The sequence below is a fragment of the Schistocerca nitens genome, chromosome 1, assembly GCF_023898315.1.
Source record: "Schistocerca nitens isolate TAMUIC-IGC-003100 chromosome 1, iqSchNite1.1, whole genome shotgun sequence".
In the NCBI taxonomy this organism is placed as follows: domain Eukaryota; kingdom Metazoa; phylum Arthropoda; class Insecta; order Orthoptera; family Acrididae; genus Schistocerca; species Schistocerca nitens.
Window position 1 is genome coordinate 820,547,647 of NC_064614.1, and position 20,429 is coordinate 820,568,075.

The following is a 20,429-nucleotide window of genomic DNA, read 5'->3' on the forward strand; positions in this document are numbered from 1 at the left end:
GTTTGAGTTCACAAAGCGTGTTGATCGAATCTACCGATAACAAATCTATTAGCGCGTCTCTGAAATACTTCGATGTCGTCCCTTAATCCGACGTCGTGGCAACCTCAAGCACTTGAGAAATGCCCAAGAATGGGTCGCCGTAGTGATCTGCTCGCAATCTCCTTTATACGAGCGGTACAGTTTCCTAAAATTCCCTCAACAATGCAGAAGCGTTCCTTGACACCAACATTGTATGTTAGTTACATCTGATATCGCACTGCAGCCTTACGCCTAAATATTTAATCGACGTGACTGTCTCAAGTAGCACACCACTAATACTGTATGCGAACATATCAGAAGCGCTTCTCTTACTCATCTGCATCAAGTTATGTTTTTCTACATTTATAGCAAACTGCCATTCATCACACCAAATAGAAATTGTAAGCCATAATTCTATAGGCACTCAACGACTTCACTTTCTCGCATCCTACAGCGTCATCAGCAAACAGCCGCAGATTGGTGCTCACTCTATCCGTCAGATCATTTTCGTATACAGTGTATTTAAAACAAAGTATTGAGAAGGGGTAGTATGGACAACAACAACACATTTTAGAGCAATCGTTCGGTGGAATTTTTTTTTCTTTGGCCCATGCTACTGTCTCTCAAAATACGGAATACTTTTGTTTTTAAACACGATTTGTAGAGAACAATACATGTCTTATCACACTTGAATGGATCACACCTGACGATATCTTACTCTCTGGTGAATATTCGCCGTTGAGGACAACGTAGTGTTGTTTAATACATAAGCAGTCTTCCATCCTCTGACATGTTGGAAGCGTATTCGTTCATCAACTATGTACAGCGGTGCACAGTGTCAAACGCTTTCCGAAAATCTGCCTGTTGTCGTTCATCCATGGTTTGCAGGATATCGCGTGAGGAAAAGACGAACAGAGCTTCGCACGAGAGCTGCTTTTTAAATCCGTTCTGATTTATGGACGGAAGGAAATTTATTATATTCAAACTCCGAAAGAATTACGCAGTCTACCGATCTATGGGATAACGGCCCACAGTTTTGAGTCGCTTGCGCTGTCTTCCCAGTAGCTTGGGGCTTTGCGCTGTGGCAGAGTTCCATGATAAATGCAAGCTAAATAAGCGACCAGTGCCGAAGAGTACTTTGCGTCAAACCAAACTGGGTTCCATCCCAAGTCGATGCCGTATTTGGTTTCAACCTTTTCAATTGCTTCTCAGCGTCGGGGATGCCTGTTTCTACGTCGTCCACGCAGCAATCTGTGCTGCGGTCAAACAATAGTATGTTTGTACGATCTCTCAGTGTGAATTATTTTTGAAAGTCTCTACGAAGTGGGTGGATTCACGAACTGCTCTTTCATCTTTCGTTGATTATCCCATTGTCTCGAGGTAACATTTCATCTTCTGCGAGTAGGCATATTACGCAAAAGCGCACATTGACACGTTGTCCACCATCCCACAAACAGGTGGCGGATACTTGGGAGCTACCGAGCACTGGGGGATTGTAGGAGTTGTACGGGCTCACCCGAAGTTGCTCGGCTCGTTCCATGCTTAAACCGTCTATGCCAGACCCAATCCCAAACTTCAGACTATTATTATCACTATCGAACTCGAAGCTGTATCTTCCCTAGAAAATAGTTAATGAAGTTTCACATTTCCAAATTCCTAACACGAGCAAAGTTGCGAATAATAACAGAAGAAAGACAAATTATTTTTTGTCTTTTAACTGTGGCAAGCAAGTAATACAGAAAAATAAGTGACCTAGTAGCTAGCCTGACCTAGAACGAGACTGAAATTGCAAGATACGAGGAACGTTCAATAAGAAATGCAACACATATTTTCATCGGTCAGTTTCGGTTAAACTATGCGGAGTTTGTTGTGAGATATTCTCGCTGCAGGCCCTATAATTTCATGAAGTTCCTGTAGGTGGCAGTGCTATAGTAGCCTTCAAAATGACGTCTGTAACGGAGGCGCGTTTAAAGTAGAAAGCTGTCACTGAGTTTCTTTTGACGGAAAAACAGAGCATCGCAGATCTTCATAGCCACTTTCAGCACGGTGAGTCATTGGGCGAGGTGTCTATCATCACCGCAATAAAGGTTGCGCAAACCTGTCCAACCTGCTAGGTGCCGGCCGCCTCTCAGGAAATTGAAGGAACGGCTTCAGCATGTTCGCCGCCATAAAAATGCAAACGAACTTCTTCTCTATGACAACACAAGGCCTCACACTAATCTGCCCATCCAAGAGGAGTTCACAGAACTTCATTGGTCTGTTCTTCCTCATCCACCCTATATCCTTCCGACTTCCATTTGTTTGGTGCAATAAAAGATGCACACTGTGGTAAGCAGTACGTGGATAATGGGGAGTTTATTGATGCAGCAAGATGTTGGCTCCGACGTCGACAAGTACAGTGGTACCAGGTGGGCATACAGGGCCTCTCATTGAAGTGGCGTGTGGCCGTCTCATTCAACGAAGATTATTGTGAAAAATATACTCTTTAGCCAAAAGAGTGGATTATAACATGGTTTATTGGAATACTGAATAAAACCAATATGTTTTCAGAAAAAAATGTGTTGCATTACTTATTGAAAGCCCCTCGTAGAATACCAGTTCTGCTGTACAGTTGGTAAGAGGTCATAAAGTCGTAACAAGTCCTACGACCAGGAGACTTCCAGAACTCAAACAGAAAATGAATAAAGTGAAGTCAGCCTCTGGCGGCGCCCGTCACAAATTGTGTGAGTCTTCCCGCGCTTAAGGAGCACGTCCTCCGTAGCCGCCACTTTACCTCTTGTCACCGACTCAATTCAGCGTGGTTATTCTGTTATGGCGTGAAGGACAAGTAATGAAGTCCAACAATTTTTCCTTCAAACGTTTCATCTACTCCTTTACACAATAACACTAATACTTATTCGTGACCTGTGTACCCATATCAGACGGTTGTCTTCTGCTCAACTGCGGAACTGGAATCGTATCTTCCAGAAGCATCAGACATTGACTGAAAACTACACTCCTGGAAATGGAAAAAAGAACACATTGACACCGGTGTGTCAGACCCACCGTACTTGCTCCGGACACTGCGAGAGGGCTGTACAAGCAATGATCACACGCACGGCACAGCGGACACACCAGGAACCGCGGTGTTGGCCGTCGAATGGCGCTAGCTGCGCAGCATTTGTGCACCGCGGCCGTCAGTGTCAGCCAGTTTGCCGTGGCATACGGAGCTCTATCGCAGTCTTTAACACTGGTAGCATGCCGCGACAGCGTGGACGTGAACCGTATGTGCAGTTGACGGACTTTGAGCGAGGGCGTATAGTGGGCATGCGGGAGGCCGGGTGGACGTACCGCCGAATTGCTCAACACGTGGGGCGTGAGGTCTCCACAGTACATCGATGTTGTCGCCAGTGGTCGGCGGAAGGTGCACGTGCCCGTCGACCTGGGACCGGACCGCAGCGACGCACGGATGCACGCCAAGACCGTAGGATCGTACGCAGTGCCGTAGGGGACCGCACCGCCACTTCCCAGCAAATTAGGGACACTGTTGCTCCTGGGGTATCGGCGAGGACCATTCGCAACCGTCTCCATGAAGCTGGGCTACGGTCCCGCACACCGTTAGGCCGTCTTCCGCTCACGCCCCAACATCGTGCAGCCCGCCTCCAGTGGTGTCGCGACAGGCGTGAATGGAGGGACGAATGGAGACGTGTCGTATTCAGCGATGAGAGTCGCTTCTGCCTTGGTGCCAATGATGGTCGTATGCGTGTTTGGCGCCGTGCAGGTGAGCGCCACAATCAGGACTGCATACGACCGAGGCACACAGGGCCAACACCCGGCATCATGGTGTGGGGAGCGATCTCCTACACCGGCCGTACACCACTGGTGATCGTCGGGGGGACACTGAATAGTGCACGGTACATCCAAACCGTCATCGAACCCATCGTTCTACCATTTCTAGACCGGCAAGGGAACTTGCTGTTCCAACAGGACAATGCACGTCCGCATGTATCCCGTGCCACCCAACGTGCTCTAGAAGGTGTAAGTCAACTACCCTGGCCAGCAAGATCTCCGGATCTGTCCCCCATTGAGCATGTTTGGGACTGGATGAAGCGTCGTCTCACGCGGTCTGCACGTCCAGCACGAACGCTGGTACAACTGAGGCGCCAGGTGGAAATGGCATGGCAAGCCGTTCCACAGGACTACATCCTGCATCTCTACGATCGTCTCCATGGGAGAATAGCAGCCTGCATTGCTGCGAAAGGTGGATATACACTGTACTAGTGCCGACATTGTGCATGCTCTGTTGCCTGTGTCTATGTGCCTGTGGTTCTGTCAGTGTGATCATGTGATGTATCTGACCCCAGGAATGTGTCAATAAAGTTTCCCCTTCCTGGGACAATGAATTCACGGTGTTCTTATTTCGATTTCCAGGAGTGTAGACTAAGACACAACAATACATACTGAGCTTCTTGACGATAGTTTATAGCTGTGAAACCTAGTATGCGCAGCTTTTTCCGCGTGGGAATTTTTAACTCAACTTATACATGTATTTCTTGTTGCTGAACACACCAAACATAGCATAAAACGTGCGTCCACCTCAATCCCACTGAATGGTTGGAGGAGGACGGGGTTGTAAATGACAGAGCTTTCTTGCTTGACGCTTGTCCTCTTCGTGTCTGCAGCGTTCTCCTTCATACATGTTGACTGCGGTGGTTGTTGTACCCCTCCTCAGTAAGTGGTCCTCAGCACATTCTTCCCACATTTGTACTGTCGTTTACGTGGTATGTTTTAGCTAGTCCTTCAAGCGCTTGACAGGGGCATCATAAATCACTTGTGGCCAATGTAAGGGTGACTACTCAACGTAAGACGCTGTCAGTTTCCTTCCCTATCCTTATCCATTCCGAGGTTGTATTCAGAATCCAATGACCTCGTCAAAGACGGGACTTTAAACTACTCTTTCTTTCCTCTCATCGGCAACCACAGCACGTTTACGGTACTTACATCAACATCTACAACCATATTCTGCAAACCACTGTGAAGCGGGTGGCACAGCATACTTACCACTGGAAGATATTACAGTGTCTTCAGTTTCTGTTGAAATACGAAGCGGCGGAGAAAGACTTTAATATAAGCAGTCTAATCTTTCGCAAGCCACATGTAGGGGATTGTAGTATATTAATAGATTCATCACCTAATGCTGGTTTTTAACACTAGGTGAACTGGCTTTTGCAGGAGAATGGTGGCTATCAGCAAGCGCCTACCAATTCATTTTCTCAGTATCCTACCAATTAACTGATATCTGCATCCGCTTTCCAATGACTGAGGCTAAGTGATAATTTTATTTCTTCTTTAGTGTTCAGCCCTGAGTTTGGTCTGCAGCATTACGCCATTCCACTATTCTGTCTGCCTTTCCGTACCGGTAGTGCGTCCCATATCAATCATGACTTGCTGCATGTATCAAGTCCTTGATCGTCCCTGGTGACTTCTACCCTGAACAGTTCCTTTTGATACTGTTCTAGTGACGCTGCTGTATCTTAAAACGTGTTTGTCTCTTATTGTTACGATACGCCTCCAGATAGATCTTGTTTCCTCTGTTCTTCTCAGCACCTCTTCATTGGTAACTCTATCTCTCCAGCTAATTCTCTTCATCCTTCTGCAGCACCAGATCTCTATGGCTTCTAGCAGCCTTCTCTCTTGTCCAACTTCATATACGTATAGGGTCACACACTAAACAAAAAAGTTTATGGGCCGTTTCCTTATTACTGCCAGGTTGATGTTTTCGCTGGTAAGTCATTTCTCAAATAAAATCCAATTTCGATCTGCTGTGTTCTACTTACGATTTCTTTCCATTTTTTTCAGCTTCCACCATTCCTTGTGCTCTTGTTTAGCAAAGTGGTAATTCCCTATACTACCTCTAATTAGTCTCATGCAGTTCTTATTCCTAGAGCTTCATATTTTTCCTCAGTACTGCACGCCATCGCTTTAGTCTTTCTCTTGTTTATTCTGATACCGTTCCGTTTACAGAAAATCATTTCCATTATGCTGAGGAGTTTCTGTATCTCTTCTTTCCTCTACGTATACATAGCAGTATCATCTGCGTAATGGAGCATGTCTATCTTCTGCCCATTGAATTTGATCTGCACGCCACTTGTTCCACGAATGGGGTTGTACCTTCCCGGATAGCACTGAGTATGAGAGGAGAGATAACATCGTTGTCCCACTCATTTCGTAACGTTTACTTCTTGTTCACGATGAAAATTTCTAATTACCGGCGCTTCGTCCTTAAGGAAGCTGAGTATCACTCGCATGTTTTTGTATTGTAGACCTGCTTTCCTTAGCACTCTGAATATCAGTTGCCAGATAACATTATCAGATGCCTTTCACAAGACCACAAACTCAATATTCCACTCCACTTCGTATACCTACCAAGTGTAACCCCAAGTACCAGGTGGTTGCAATGGAAGTGCAGCTACTAACAGAGGTCCAGTGTGAGCTGTAATCATCGTACCCCAGCGAAACTTAGTAGCTACACCAATTCGTTAATGTGGGACCGATTTAAGCTGGAAAAAATTAGTTTCAATTTTGGCGACGATGTGCAAATCTGGAGCTGTGAATCCAAGAAAGACGTGTCCATATCTAATGGATTAGAAACGGGACGTGGGAGATGTCAAATCAATGAGAAACGCATAATATTAATTCTTTTATTAACCGGCTTACACAACTTGTTCAATACGAGTACCGGAGACGCCGAAGAGATGCTGTACAGCATCAGATTTGCACCTGGTGGACAAAATTCGAACTAATTCTTTTTCCACGTCTATCGGTTCCGCATTATGCATTAGCAAACTTACCAAGTTCCACTGCCGTACTTTAATTACAGGACGCAATGGCCGTCCTTGAATAGCTGTACATTAATTGTAAGCACCCAGTATTAGGAGTAGCTGACTTTCCAATTCTGACGCATTGATATTGTAGCCATAGGATGCCACTACTTTGCGTTATGTGAAGTGGACAATTTTTTCTGAAAATCTGAAACTTGCTTCCAGTTATTGGAGTACTTCAAGAGCTTGTCAAATTCTCACTGGATATTTGCGTTTCTTTCTCTGGTGGTACATACGCAGTACAGTGTTAGTGTCTTGTTGTCTACTTGCAGCACAACTGAGAAATCCCGGAATCGAAGCGGAACCCTCCGCCCTTCGGCATACCTTTCGCACCTGTGGGACCGGCAAATTCCCAGCCCTTGTTCCGCGTTAAGTGGCCCCGCACGTCTCTCCCCTTCCCCCACGGCCAGTGCCACGCTGCGCTGTACCTCTGCCGGGCCTCGGCGCGGCTTTGCTCCTTTTGCAGCGGTGGTCCGCACAGCACAGCACAGCCCCGCGTGGGACGACGTCTTCGTTTTGTGCCCGAACGGGCGCAGTCGTGATTTAGGCGCAGACATCCTAACAAGGTGTAAACTCGGTAGGGGGAGGGAGGGGTTGGTTGGAGAGCGGTGGGGGAGGGGGGGTGAGCGAGGAAGGGTCGGTGGAGGGGGTAGGGGGTGTAGGAGTCCGCGGCCCGGTCCGGCCACTCTGCTTTAATTACATCGCTGTCGCTTCATTATTGTGAGAACTGAGGCCGGCCACGGCCCCGTGGACAATGCGCGCTTATTGATGGCCGGCGGGAGCGCTAGTCCTAATTAAAAAGGATCGGCAGCGGTCTGGGGCGCCGAGCCACGGCCGCCGGCCGCCACTTAGCCGCGCGGGGCCGATGTTTTATTTATCAGCTGGTTTGCATGCGTGGGTTTGTCCTGCTTTTGTCCAAACGATGTCACAAAGAAGAGCGTGTTCCTACACGCACGGGTGTCGCGCCTATCTGCTCCCGCTGACTGTTCCCATGGGAATTTAAGGAGAGGAGGAGTTTATTCCTCCTGCCGTAGCAGCACGCTGCTTCGACGTTCGGAGAGATGGAGATTGTGTGGATCGTGTGTCCGAGTCCTGGTCTACCTTTTACGAAGACTCCAAAAATCATTCCACGCGAACGGAAGGATAACTTACCAAGCAAAGCGAGAAACAGTTATTTTTATCTGTCCTTCGAGAAAATCCTTAGACTACAGCGAAGTCATCGTTAGCAATCGACGTAATTAAAGTGGACCAACATTCGTTTATCAGATCAGGTAGGAGCAGGCGACCTCGCCAAAATCGAGTAACGGTACGGCACGGATGCGTAGTACGATGAACAGGAATATCCTCATTAGGCTTAACTATCTTCACTGTGCTACCAGCAAAACCGTTGTGGCGCAAACGTCAGAAGCTCCTTAAACATGTTCACACTTACTGAGCACTAACCCAACAGAGACAGTACTATGTCACAAATACCGCTGTTATTGAGGTATGAATTTCCACTGGCCGTTCAAGCCTACAGACTTACAAGAAGTCACACATTTGTGACTCGTTCAGAAAGGAAAACAAAGCGGCAAACCAGTCATTCTGTCGCCCAACAATGTTGGTAGTACGCCTATAGGCTTAAGTGTCGTTCAAGAAAAAAAGCCCTCTTTTTGTCAGAACGTACTTATTCTTAAAAGAATTTGGTAGCATTTCTCTTAGATGCACTATTTTTATGCAGCCACAATCACGCCAGCGATGTGTGAGAACGATTATTCCCTGTAGGCAAAAGCTCTTGCCCTGTGACTTCAATCCGGCTCGCGGCAGAAGTTCGTGGGAGAGAGAACGAGGCGCTAGCATTGAACTCCGCCTGAGCCGCATTTTCGGATATTTGCCAGTCTGTTGCTCGTGTTTTTCCACTTTGCTTTCTGTATAACGCAACCGACACTGTCTAAGTTTAAGCGATTTAGATTTTCAGTTTTTGTTTTTTAAATGAACAAAGAAATGATAGCTTAATTTATTAAGTGTTAGACAAACAGCCCATATTTATGCGAACACTCATCATAAGTTTTTGTGGGCAAATATTAAAAAAAATTGCTAATGGTGTTTGTGGATATAAACACACTAAATTTCACTCTAGGGAGTTGCCTGTGGCCAAAAATCACAAAGGTAGTGCTAACTACTTGTCGACCGGGATTGCCTATCTCACTCCCATATTTTGTTTTTCTATTGTTTTACCGCATTACAATTAGTAAATGATTATTGTCCATTGTCGACGTTTACAACAATGTAACTTCTGAAAATGAGGGTAATATGTAATGAATAACCAGCAGACGGTTGCTTTTATAGCTTTTTATTTTTCCATGAGGACATTTCAGGATGCATAGCATTCTGTCTTCACATGTTTCCATTTATTTACGCGTCATGAACATTGTTTCTTTACTAACGACGTTGCGACATTTTGCAACCGATATTTTTAATGGGACTATTGTAAAACGTCGTAAGTAAAGAAACAGTGTTAACGATGCGTAAATAAATGTAAACATCTGAAGATGGAGTGAATATAAAATTTATGAACTTTCTAAAGTGCGTGTTTTGAGCCATAATTTGCTGGATCGGGAAAGAGGTGTCATTCATATCGTTGTGTTATCCCATAAACATTAACTATAATTTTTACTTTATGTGCTAGGAGCACTGCTGTTTCGTCACGTGATGCGCCCGCCCTCGAGCTTAAGGACGTTTGTGAATCACGCCCGCGGGTTAAAGGTTGTCCACAAATGTGCTATAGGCTGTATGACCCAATGATATCCAGCCCAGTTTGCTGATGTTTGTCCGGGTTCTGAAACTTGGCTGAGGCTTGCACCATAACGTTGGAACAAGAGTTCTTGAGGATTATTGTCAGAGCAAACACGTCGGCAACGGTTCTTCAGTTTGTTCAGAGAGCCCACAAATTCCTCTGAATTAGCGGTTGACACTTTTGGCAAGACATCCACAACAATGACGCCATGGCTACCCGAAGGAACTATCGTGGTTCTGCAAGCAGAGGGAGCTGCCTTGAAGTTTTCCTCTCCCGTGGGTAAGGTTGAGTCACTCCTGTGACTGCCTTTTTATTTCAGGCTCAGCGTTATGCACGCAGTGTAACATATTAAGACAATTTTTCCAATATATAATACGTTTTTATAAATTGAGTAATATTTTGCAGCACAGAGTAATTGCTAAAACGTACACAGTCACATCGTTCACGAATTACGATCGTATTTTGTTAAAGAAAAGAACACAGGGGACAGTTTTTTTCCGGTATGTGTCCAACTTTTGCATTGCAGGTAGCAGGACGCCACCGTGACCGCTCTGTATTTAACACGTACTCATTTCCGTGCATCCTAAACGGCATTAGAATAGGAGATCAGAGGCGTTGCGACAAATATAATACAGTTACATTTCAGTGGAATATAATTTGAAAGTAAATTATATTAACTCATTTTATTTGTAATCGTTGAACCCATATGTGCTTCATTATTTAATGGTTCATATTACATTCTGTGTCAAAGAAATGAAACTAAAATTACTGTTGACTGTCCGCTCTACCTGTCTGTGAGAGAACCAAAGTGTAAAACAAAAAACATCTGTACCTCGCAGATCATCAGATATGCATCTGTTATGAAGAAAGAAAGCCTTCTGTACACAATATAATCAACTAAAATTAATCACGCATCCCTTGAAGCTCTACAGTTGATAATTTGCCACCGAATTATTGAATATTCCTTGTTTATGTTGTTATTAATCATTTCTGTAAAAAGACTTTGAACATTATTCTTTAACTTTTATTGATATTATTTTTGCAGATGACACAGCAGGTTTCGTCACCTGTGATGATCCATGAAAGGAACGTCTCTTTACTGCCCTCAAAGTGATCCAACAGTTAAGATGAAACAGCATTCCTTTGAATCTTGTAGTCTGTGGTGAGCATTTGTGGAACCCATCTTGAGCACACCTTTGAATGTCCGAGAGTCTCAGTCATTGCCCATGCACTTCCAATGCTCACCGATAGCTGTGTCTTCAACTATCGAATTGTGATGCGTCGGTCTGGACTAGTAATGCAATCTGCCCAATTCACCACGTCGGAAGAAGTTGATGTGAAAAGACATTTCGTACGCGACCAACCATGGAACTTTACCTATCATCCAAAAGACTCTCATCATCTGCGTCATTATCAAACACTGCATACAAACATTTATGCATGTTCACCTCGATTTCTTTTCCTGCATCCAACAAATGACTTGGGGTATGTTGCTTGTAACGAGTGACTTGCAAAGACACCACTTTCATGGTTCATTGTGGCTCTGTCATCAGTCGGCTTTATTCGAAACTTCGGACATGTTCAGGAGAAATGTCCAATTTGAATCACCTAAAGGGACGTTATTCTATGTATACCGTCCAGTCACAGTAATGTGAAGACCCGTCAGAAACGTGAATGTGGTCCCCAAGGATAGGCGCATACTTATGTTGATCCACTGTCCATTTCAGAACGACTAGATCACCCAGGAAATCCCACGAAAACATTACCCAGATCATTGGGCTCCTTTCTCCGCCCTGGGCCCTTCTGATGATTGTTCCAGCACTTTTCCTTTCAGACGTTTCACGCCGTACACGCGAATGGCCTTTCTGTCCGATGGAGCGTAAAACTTGATTCACCTGAAAAGGCTGTGTGTCGTCGTTCAGTGGACGTCCAGTTGCTGTACTGGTGTACAAATTCCAGCCTACGTTGCCAATGAACAACAAACAGTCAGTATGGGTGCACGAACCAGGCGCTTGCTCCGGAGGGCCGTACGCAGCAACGTTCGCTGAACGTTCGTTGAGGAGACACTTTTGGCACCCCCTTGGTTCATGTGGGCCTCAGTTGCTCGGCAGCTGCACATCTTTTCGGCCGTCCGCATCTCCGCAGCCGTTGCTCATTCCTGTCACCTATGACTCGGCGCCGGTTTTGGACAGCGCCATCTTCCCATGGCCATGTTTACAAACTTAGCCATTTCTTAAGTTCTTCCACCCTTTTTCTGAATCCCAACGATCATGCCGTTTTAGACCTCAGACATATCGCTCCGTTTCCGCGTTACGACAACGACTGCAGTGCTGTCCGTGTCCTAGTGTTGCCACATGCCGCCTGTGAGTGGTTATTCCACGTTGACGTAGAACATAGTCGGTCGTCACATCACTATTATTGGATGGCGTATATTAATGCCTGCAAAAAATAAAAATGGCTGCGCCGGTGTCCTTGGAGTTAATCTACAATTTAAACGTAAGAGAGGAAGTTCATGGTCCTATTTCGTAGGATTAACAGAAGTATAAGAGCTTGCAGAAGACGACAAATATAATCGCAATATACAGAGTGTTACAAAAATTACGGGCAAACTTTGAGGAAACATTCCTCACACACAAATAAAGAAAAGATGTTATGTGGACATGTGTCCGGAAACGCTTAATTTCCATGTTAGAGCTCATTTTAGTTTCGTCCACCTACGCTCAATGGAGCTCGTCATCATGATTTCATACGGGATACTCTACCTGTGCTGCTAGAACATGTGCCTTTACAAGTACGACACAACATGCGGTTCATGCACGATGGACCTCCTGCACATTTCAGTCGAAGTGTTCGTACGCTTCTCAACAACAGATTCGGTGACCGATGGATTGGCAGAGGCGGACCAATTCCATGGCCTCCACGCTCTCCTGACCTCAACCCTCTTGACTTTCATTTATGGGGGCATTTGAAAGCTCTTGTCTACGCAACCCCGGTACCAAATGTAGAGACTCTTCGTGCTCGTATTGTGGACGGCTGTGATACAATACGCCATTCTCCAGGGCTGCATCAGTGCATCAGGAATTCCATGCGACGGAGGGAATGTATCCTCGCTAACGGAGGACATTTTGAACATTTCCTGTAACAAAGTGTTTGAAGTCACGCTGGTACGTTCTGTTGCTGTGTGTTTGCATTCCATGATTAATGTGATTTGAAGAGAGCTCTAACATGGAAAGTAAGCGTTTCCGGACACATGTCCACATAACATATTTTCTTTCTTTGTGTGTGAGTAATGTTTCCTGATAGTTTGACCGTACCTTTTTGTAACACACTGTATATAGTGATGGACACACAGCCACACAGAAAAAAAGAAGCGACTAACGTGTTTCCAAGTTACTGTTACGTTAGTGAAAATTTGTGAACAGTGACCAAGAAAGCCACGGAAACGGAAACATCTCAGCGCATCACAACGAGTCTGCCCACGCCAGAAGAACGAAGTGAGTGACCGTTACAAAACATTTTCGTGCAAACATCAGTCCAGCTTCGAAAGTGACATCGCCTCTTACTAAGTTTTCTTTTCTTCCACAGGATAATCACAACATTTATGAAAAGACTATGCAACACCATTATGACCTTATTGTAAAATTGTTTTTGTAGTGCCGTTTGGCCTGAAGATGAGGTAGTCCCTCGAAACATGTCGCTAAATAAATAAGTAATACAGAAGTTAACAAAGCTTGTCACTGGTAGCGGTAATTTAAAAAACCTTTACTAGAAATAAAAAACTTGAAGTTTTCCGATGACATTATTATTCTGTCAGATACAGCAAAATACTAGAAAGAACAGTTGAACGGAATGAACAGTTTACTGAAAGGACGATAAAAGATGAGCATCAACAAAAGCAAGACAAGCACAATGGGATGTAATAAAATCAGGCGGTTCTGAGGGAATTATGTTAGGAAATGAGATACTTAAAGTAGTACATACGTTTTGCTATTTGGACAGCAAAATAACTGACAATGGCCAAAGTAGAAAGGATTTAAATTTAGACTGGCAACGGCAAGAAAAGTGTTTGTTAAGAAGAGAAATTTTTTAACATCGAAGCGTTAGGAAGTCTTCTCTGAAGGTATGTATGGCGATGTATGGAAGTGAAACGTGGACGAAAAACAATTTAGACAAGAAGAGGATAGAAGCATTTCAAATGTGGTGCTACAGAAGAATGCTAATGATTAGATGGGTAGATCACCTAACTAAAGAGGAGGTACTGAATGGAACTGGGGAAACAAGAAATTTGTGGCATTGAAGTGATCGGCTGATTAGACACATTCTGAGACATCAAGAGATCACCAATTTACCATTGAAGGGAAGTGTGGTGGGTATAAAAATCGTAGAGGGAGACCAAGAGACGAATATAGTAAGCAGATTTAGAAGGACGTAGGTTGCAGTAGGTACTGGGAGATGAAGAAGCTTGCACAGGATAGAGTTGCATAGAGTGCTGCATCAAAACCAGCCTTTGGACTGAAGACCACAACAACAACAACAACGTATTTAAACATTGTGGTACGAGTACCACAGCTTTAGCGTGTTCCGGACGGCCGTTTGCGATTCCTTATGAAGAAGAAATCGAGGAGACAGATGATATCGTAATAGAAAACCACCGTATTGAGATTCCTGGGACTACCACTTCATATGACTGGGTACTTAATATCCTGTATCGAACTGTGTGTGAGATGAGCTGAGAGATTGATAGGCGTCACGTTTCTTGTCTCCAGAACAAATAATTAATAATTTAAATGGAGCTGCACGACCAATAAAAAATGAATAAATATTTGAAAGATATACTTCAAGTTTCAATTCCCCGTATGATTTAATTTCTTTTACTACCCGCGCACACAAGTCCTTAATCGATGTCTGCTTGCACGGGAAGATAAAGATATAAATAACTTCATAAATTACTCAGTATCTCTCTCATGGCAGCAGCAATCGCTTAATGTGAAGAAAAAATGGGTCTAAGCACTGTGGGACTCAACATTGGAGGTCATCAGTCCCTAGACTTAGAAATACTTAAACCTAACTAACCTAAGGACATCACACACATCCATGTCCGAGGCAGGATTCGAACCTGCGACCGTAGCAGCAGCGTGATTCCGGACTGAAGCTCCTAGAACCGCTCGACCATAGCGGCTAGCAATGTGAAGACATCTGAAGCTCTTAAACATACAATGGGTTTGACTGAACAGTGGTTTTGACCATACTACGAAATGAAATCAGGAGTAATCTTTCACCTTTGTCATACCATCGTAACTTGACGTTGCGGTTTAAATGTTGGAAAGCACAAGAAGTGAGTCAACGGTCCAGTCTCTGGTATTCTTTGGTTTCGTAAAAGAGCAGTTTCAAGAGTAGCAGTCAGAATTCGTATCCCTCTCTCTGTATCACCCATACGAAGAATAACTGAATAATGAGTTTAAGACAACTGTCGGTACAGGGGTTAGAATTAGCTTTATTACATCTTCGTCGCCACGACTTGGGAAGTTAATTACAGAGATATAACTGTAATGAAAATAATTTCGAAAAAAATACCAGTAAATAAAATTAAGCTCATCGAAATGGATACTGCACCGAAGAAAAGCAAACTGCGTGTTGCCAGCAGAAGCCGCAATGGCGATTGCTGCTCGGGACGTAAAGAGTAGCGTCCCAATAGGCTACTTGGAATAACGTGAAACACACGCATCCTCTTATTACGTAACGTTACGGTTCCGTTTGCGCTGGCAGTTTAAGCTGAAGGAACAATGGTTACAGCATAAAAAAGTATATAATAGCTCACTGATCCCTCTTTCCACTGACAAAATTATGCAATGTGGACTTCAAAATAGTTTCTCATCTGCCCTGTTTTCCAGATTTCGTCCCAAGAGGCATTTTTCTTTCACTTAATTTTGAAAATGTGGTTTGTATGGGCGAAATGTTCATTGATTGATGAGTTTATCCACGCTATTACCAAGTACTACGTATAGTTGAAAACTAGTGCCTTTTCTGGGAATATAGGAGCGTGAAACGACACTGGGCCAAATGCAGTGAGAAAAATTGAGTTTTTGCTGAGTGGGGCAAATAAAAGTGACCCGGACTACTGGATACGACTGGACGTGAAAGTATGCTTATAATTACAGCCCGTGACTCGCACATCGCGTGAACGCCCGCCACGTGATCCACATCGGTTCAGAGCATAGTGCAGGCTGTGTCAGGGTTAGTGGAACAGTGCAGAGGGGACGACGGTACTCAGTGGAACAACTTGTGTTGGTGTGCGGTCAATCGCTTGCTGAGAGTTTCATGGTGTCAAAGTGCCAGCAGAGAGTGCCTAGGAACGCTTAGTCCGAAAATGTTGCCAGATAGGATATCTTTTGAACAAGTTCAAAAATGGCTCTGAGCACTATGCGACTTAACTTCTTAGGTCATCAGTCGCCTAGAACTAAGAACTAATTAAACATAACTAACCTAAGGACATCACACACATCCATGCCCGAGGCAGGATTCGAACCTGCGACCGTAGCAGTCGAGCGGTTCCGGACTGTAGCGCCCAGAACCGCATGGCCACTCCGGCCGGCTTTTGAACAAGTCAAAAACCATTCATAAATTCATAAACGTGTCAGCACACCAGAAAATATGGCTGTAGTTTGCCAGAATAGTGCTTCAGAGTCCTACCACCATATAAACGCTACGCCTGTCACAAGAGACCTTCATATCGCATCGACTATGCGAACGATTATTCCACCTTTACCGACTGTCTGTAAAAAAAAAAAATCAAATGGCTCTGAGCACAATGGGACTTAACTTCTGAAGTCATCAGTTCCCGTAGACTTAGAACTACTTAAACCTAACTAAGCTAAGTACATCACACACATCCATGCCCGAGGCAGGATTCGAACCTGCGACCGTAGCGGTCGCGTGGTTCCAGACTGTAGCGCCTAGAACCGCTCGGCCACCCCGGCCGGCTACTGTCTTTTGTTCATGCATTAAAACCAGCAGATGTTCCTCATGGACTCCAGTTTTGTGAGTAGCTGGTAACTGAGAAAACAATGAATGGCTTATACATGTATCTGTGAGCTCCGGTTCACCTGAGTGGTTATGTCAGCTCACAGAATCACAGGTTCAGGACAGCGGAGAATCCGCATAATTCCACGAATCACCACTGCATGATCAGAAGGATGATGTCTGGTGTGCAGTGTCTGCAAGCAGCATTACTGGTCCCATCTTCTTTCATCAGACGCTAACTTCGGCGCATTACATTACCATCATTTTGGACCATTTGTAGCAGTGTTAACGGAGGAGGAAAAGGCCTACAGTTACTTCCAATAGGATGGAACAACAGCCTGTACAGATGGCCGATCCTTGGAGCACAGTTGCACAGTCTTCACGCCTGACAGAGCTGTTAGCAGAGGTCAGTATGGTAGCGGCCCTAGCTGGCCACCCAGGTCACGTGACCTGCGAGAGTGTGTGATAACGTTGTGTGGAGAGCCCTCAGATCTAAGCTGCACCGCAACAACCGTCATAGTGTTGAAGAACTGCAACAGGACATTTCGGACGTGATTGCAGCTACTCAAGCAGTGCAGCTTCGAACCGCCTTCAGCAACTTGCTGAGCAGGCCCGAAAGCGCCAACAGATGAATGGTGGTCACATTCAACATCCGCTGTTGTCAAGTTAGTACTATATTTCTTTTCCTCTTCTTTGTTTCTTTCTACTGTGGAACTCAGTTCTCTGGGCCACTTTTGTTTGCCCCGCCCTGAATTGAGGAATAAATTTATAAAATTTTAACCAATCTAGACCAATGCACCACACGCAGCAAACATTACCGCCAGGTAGGGAAAGGAACCCAGCTAAGACTAAACGATTTGCCACCGAATCAGCGAAAGCAGTTATTATAAGTTATGACAAGAATCGCTTGCTGTAAGGCATGTAGTAACAAGACGCTTTCAAACTTTCGGGGCACATTCGTCACACTAGAAGAAGGAGATACGTTATACAAGCACAACTCCGGAATCGCTTTATTCCTGTGTTTGTACTCATTTCCTACAGGTCTTGATATCACATTAAACGGGTGATACACAGAGGAACAAAGCATACAAGTCGGCCAGTGTGGCCGATTGGTTCTAGGCGCTTCAGTCCGGAACCGCGCGACCACTACGGTCGCAGGTTCGAATCCTGCCTCGGTCATGGACGCGTGTGATGGCCTTAGGTTAGTTAGGTTTAAGTAGTTCTAAGTTCTAGGGGACAGATGACTTCAGATGTTAAGTCCCATAGTGCTCAGAGCCATTTGAACCATTTTGAACAAAGCATACAGCTATACCACATGAAAGTCATTTTCATATGAAATGTTCCAAATGTCCATTTTGTTATATGTGATCAAATCGTAATTCTTTTTTATTTATTTATTGTTGATGTCCCATTACAAGTAATATTGCATGTTTGAAGATTAACGCAAATTTTATCTGTACACTGTTAGATCAACGAAAATAATACATCCGTGTTCTTACATCAGATGCCTTATTTTACAAAACGAAAATTAGAATGTGATAGAACTTAACGATTAACTTAAGTATCACATCTATGTCTGCCTGTAAAGATTTAAGACTACAAGAAATTTGCAATTAAATTAATACTGCAGTATGGAACTTTCAACTCTTAGGTTTACCGAATATGTCTTGTGTTCCATTCCACTGGAGAGTTTGTTGACATGTAGCTTAGAAAATTGATTGTGTAAAAATTGCTACTCTCTCTTTTGCCTTATTTATACGTAGTAGTAGCTACATGAGTGATAGTTAGGGACTGGGCGAGTACATAACTGTCCAATAGTGTTGATCACGGATCTGGTACAGTGTGATACGTACAGTCATAAAAACTTCAATTGAATTTACAGCTTTAACGAATGTGGCGCACAAGTTAGAGGATAACGCACTGTGGTAAGAGCTGTGGTAGGCGAGTGAGGCAGTTAGAGAGGCTAGGGGGTGAGAAGACAGGAGAGGCCGGAAGCTGTGGCCGTCTGATGGCATCTCGCCCAGCATCCGGCACCTCCCGCGCCGCCTCAGGAATGTGATTGTCCGACGTCCGTCACCCACTTCCCCACACAGCCCGAGGATCCCCCCGCCCAACGGCAAGCACCGTTTCTGACCAACTATCTGACAAAGGTTCTAGACGGCTATTGTTCCTCAATCTGCGGAGATAGCCGCATCTGTATGCGAAGAACACTCTGCAGAACGATGTGTAACTCTGCAGCATGTATTTAAAGTTGAAGAATTTTAACTTGATAAGCCTTTATTCTATGGAAAGTCACTTAAATTCTCCTTAACTGTGATTATTCCTTTCCTGCACCTTACGAGAATGATTGGAACATAATGAAATGTCTTTGTACAGTCCGAAATAAGAATGAATCTTAACACAAACGTGAAAAATTTAAGTCTACTTGAGTTTATCAAATCACTGCAGGAAAATATTGGCATGATTCTTAACAACAAACCATGAGTGACACTCTTCCGTTCTTTCTTCATTATTGGCAGTTGTTAAACTAAACTAAACACCGTCCGAACAGGCTCTGGAATGCCCAACGACATCGACCGGCCGCCGTGTCATCCTTAGCCCACAGGCGTCAATGGATGCGGATGTGGAGGGGCATGTGGTCAGCACACCGCTTTCCCGGCCGTATGTCAGTTTACGAGACCGGAGCCGCTACTTCTTAATCAAGTAACTACTTAGTTTGCCTCACAAGAGCTGAGTGCACCCTGCTTGCCAACAGCGCTCGGCAGACCGGATGGTAACCCATCCAGCTGCTAGTCCAGCCCGACAGCGCTTAACTTCGGTGATCTGACGGGAACCGATGTTATCACTGCGGCAAGGCCGTTGGCTATTGCCAGTTATAAATCGACATAATATAGCAAAACAGTTTCATTAATCATTATATTTATTATTTCCGGCCACCTTGGCCTCCATGCAAGGTAGTAACAACCACAGTTGCTCTATTGCATTCGTCGCATCGTCTGTCACATATAATGGTAGTGATTTAACAGGCAAACCAATAGAATTCCTTTGTTATAAATCAATTAACACCTGCAAGATAGAAGACAGTATGTGTAATGTTACAGTAAGCTCTAGGATGATGTGTCAGTATCACAGTACTTCTACGGGATTGGAAATGGAAGAAAAATCTGTAAGTTATTAGACCTATTATCTGCGCCTCACGACCTAAAGCAAGACTTTGTAGTTGATGCTAATACGACAGCTTGCATGACAGACCTCTAAGTGTAGGTGTATAGAGTATGTGACTTTAATGTATACCTTATTAGAGTTCGTGTCGTTTTCAACGATTAAAAAGAAGGGGAATGTTAAGACCAAGAACTATCTTATCCCACCATCAATAGAGGCACGTACCCTCACTCCATGATCCACCGAGGAAAGGTTTAGTATTTAACTCAGGAGACTGATGGATCGTCCTGTCATCAGAAGCTACAGTTTTTGTTGTTGTTTTTGGGTTGCACGTACGTTCAGCGGCGAGGTATATCAACGCTCCAGAATCTGTCTGTCACCCCCTCTGGTATCCTTGTTAACAAAATATTTGCGATAAAATTTTATTCCTATGGCACTTGTGAGTGGGAGATGTGTCAACGTAATTGAAGATGGAGCACAACTCACACAAGGATGTAAAAGGAACTTGGTACGGCTTTGTTCAGGAACGCGTACTGACCTGAACTAAGAAAGCTTTGTAAGGTGTTAATCAAGTTTGTTGAAAGGCAGGTTTA

The 20,429-nt window shown here is 44.4% G+C and overlaps 1 pseudogene; it reads right to left on the reverse strand.

Annotated features, from left to right (window-relative positions):
• Nucleotides 1-19,420: 19,420 nt before the first annotated feature.
• Nucleotides 19,421-19,538, reverse strand: LOC126210370 (5S ribosomal RNA; annotated as a pseudogene).
• Between the last annotated feature and the right edge of the window lie 891 nt (nt 19,539-20,429).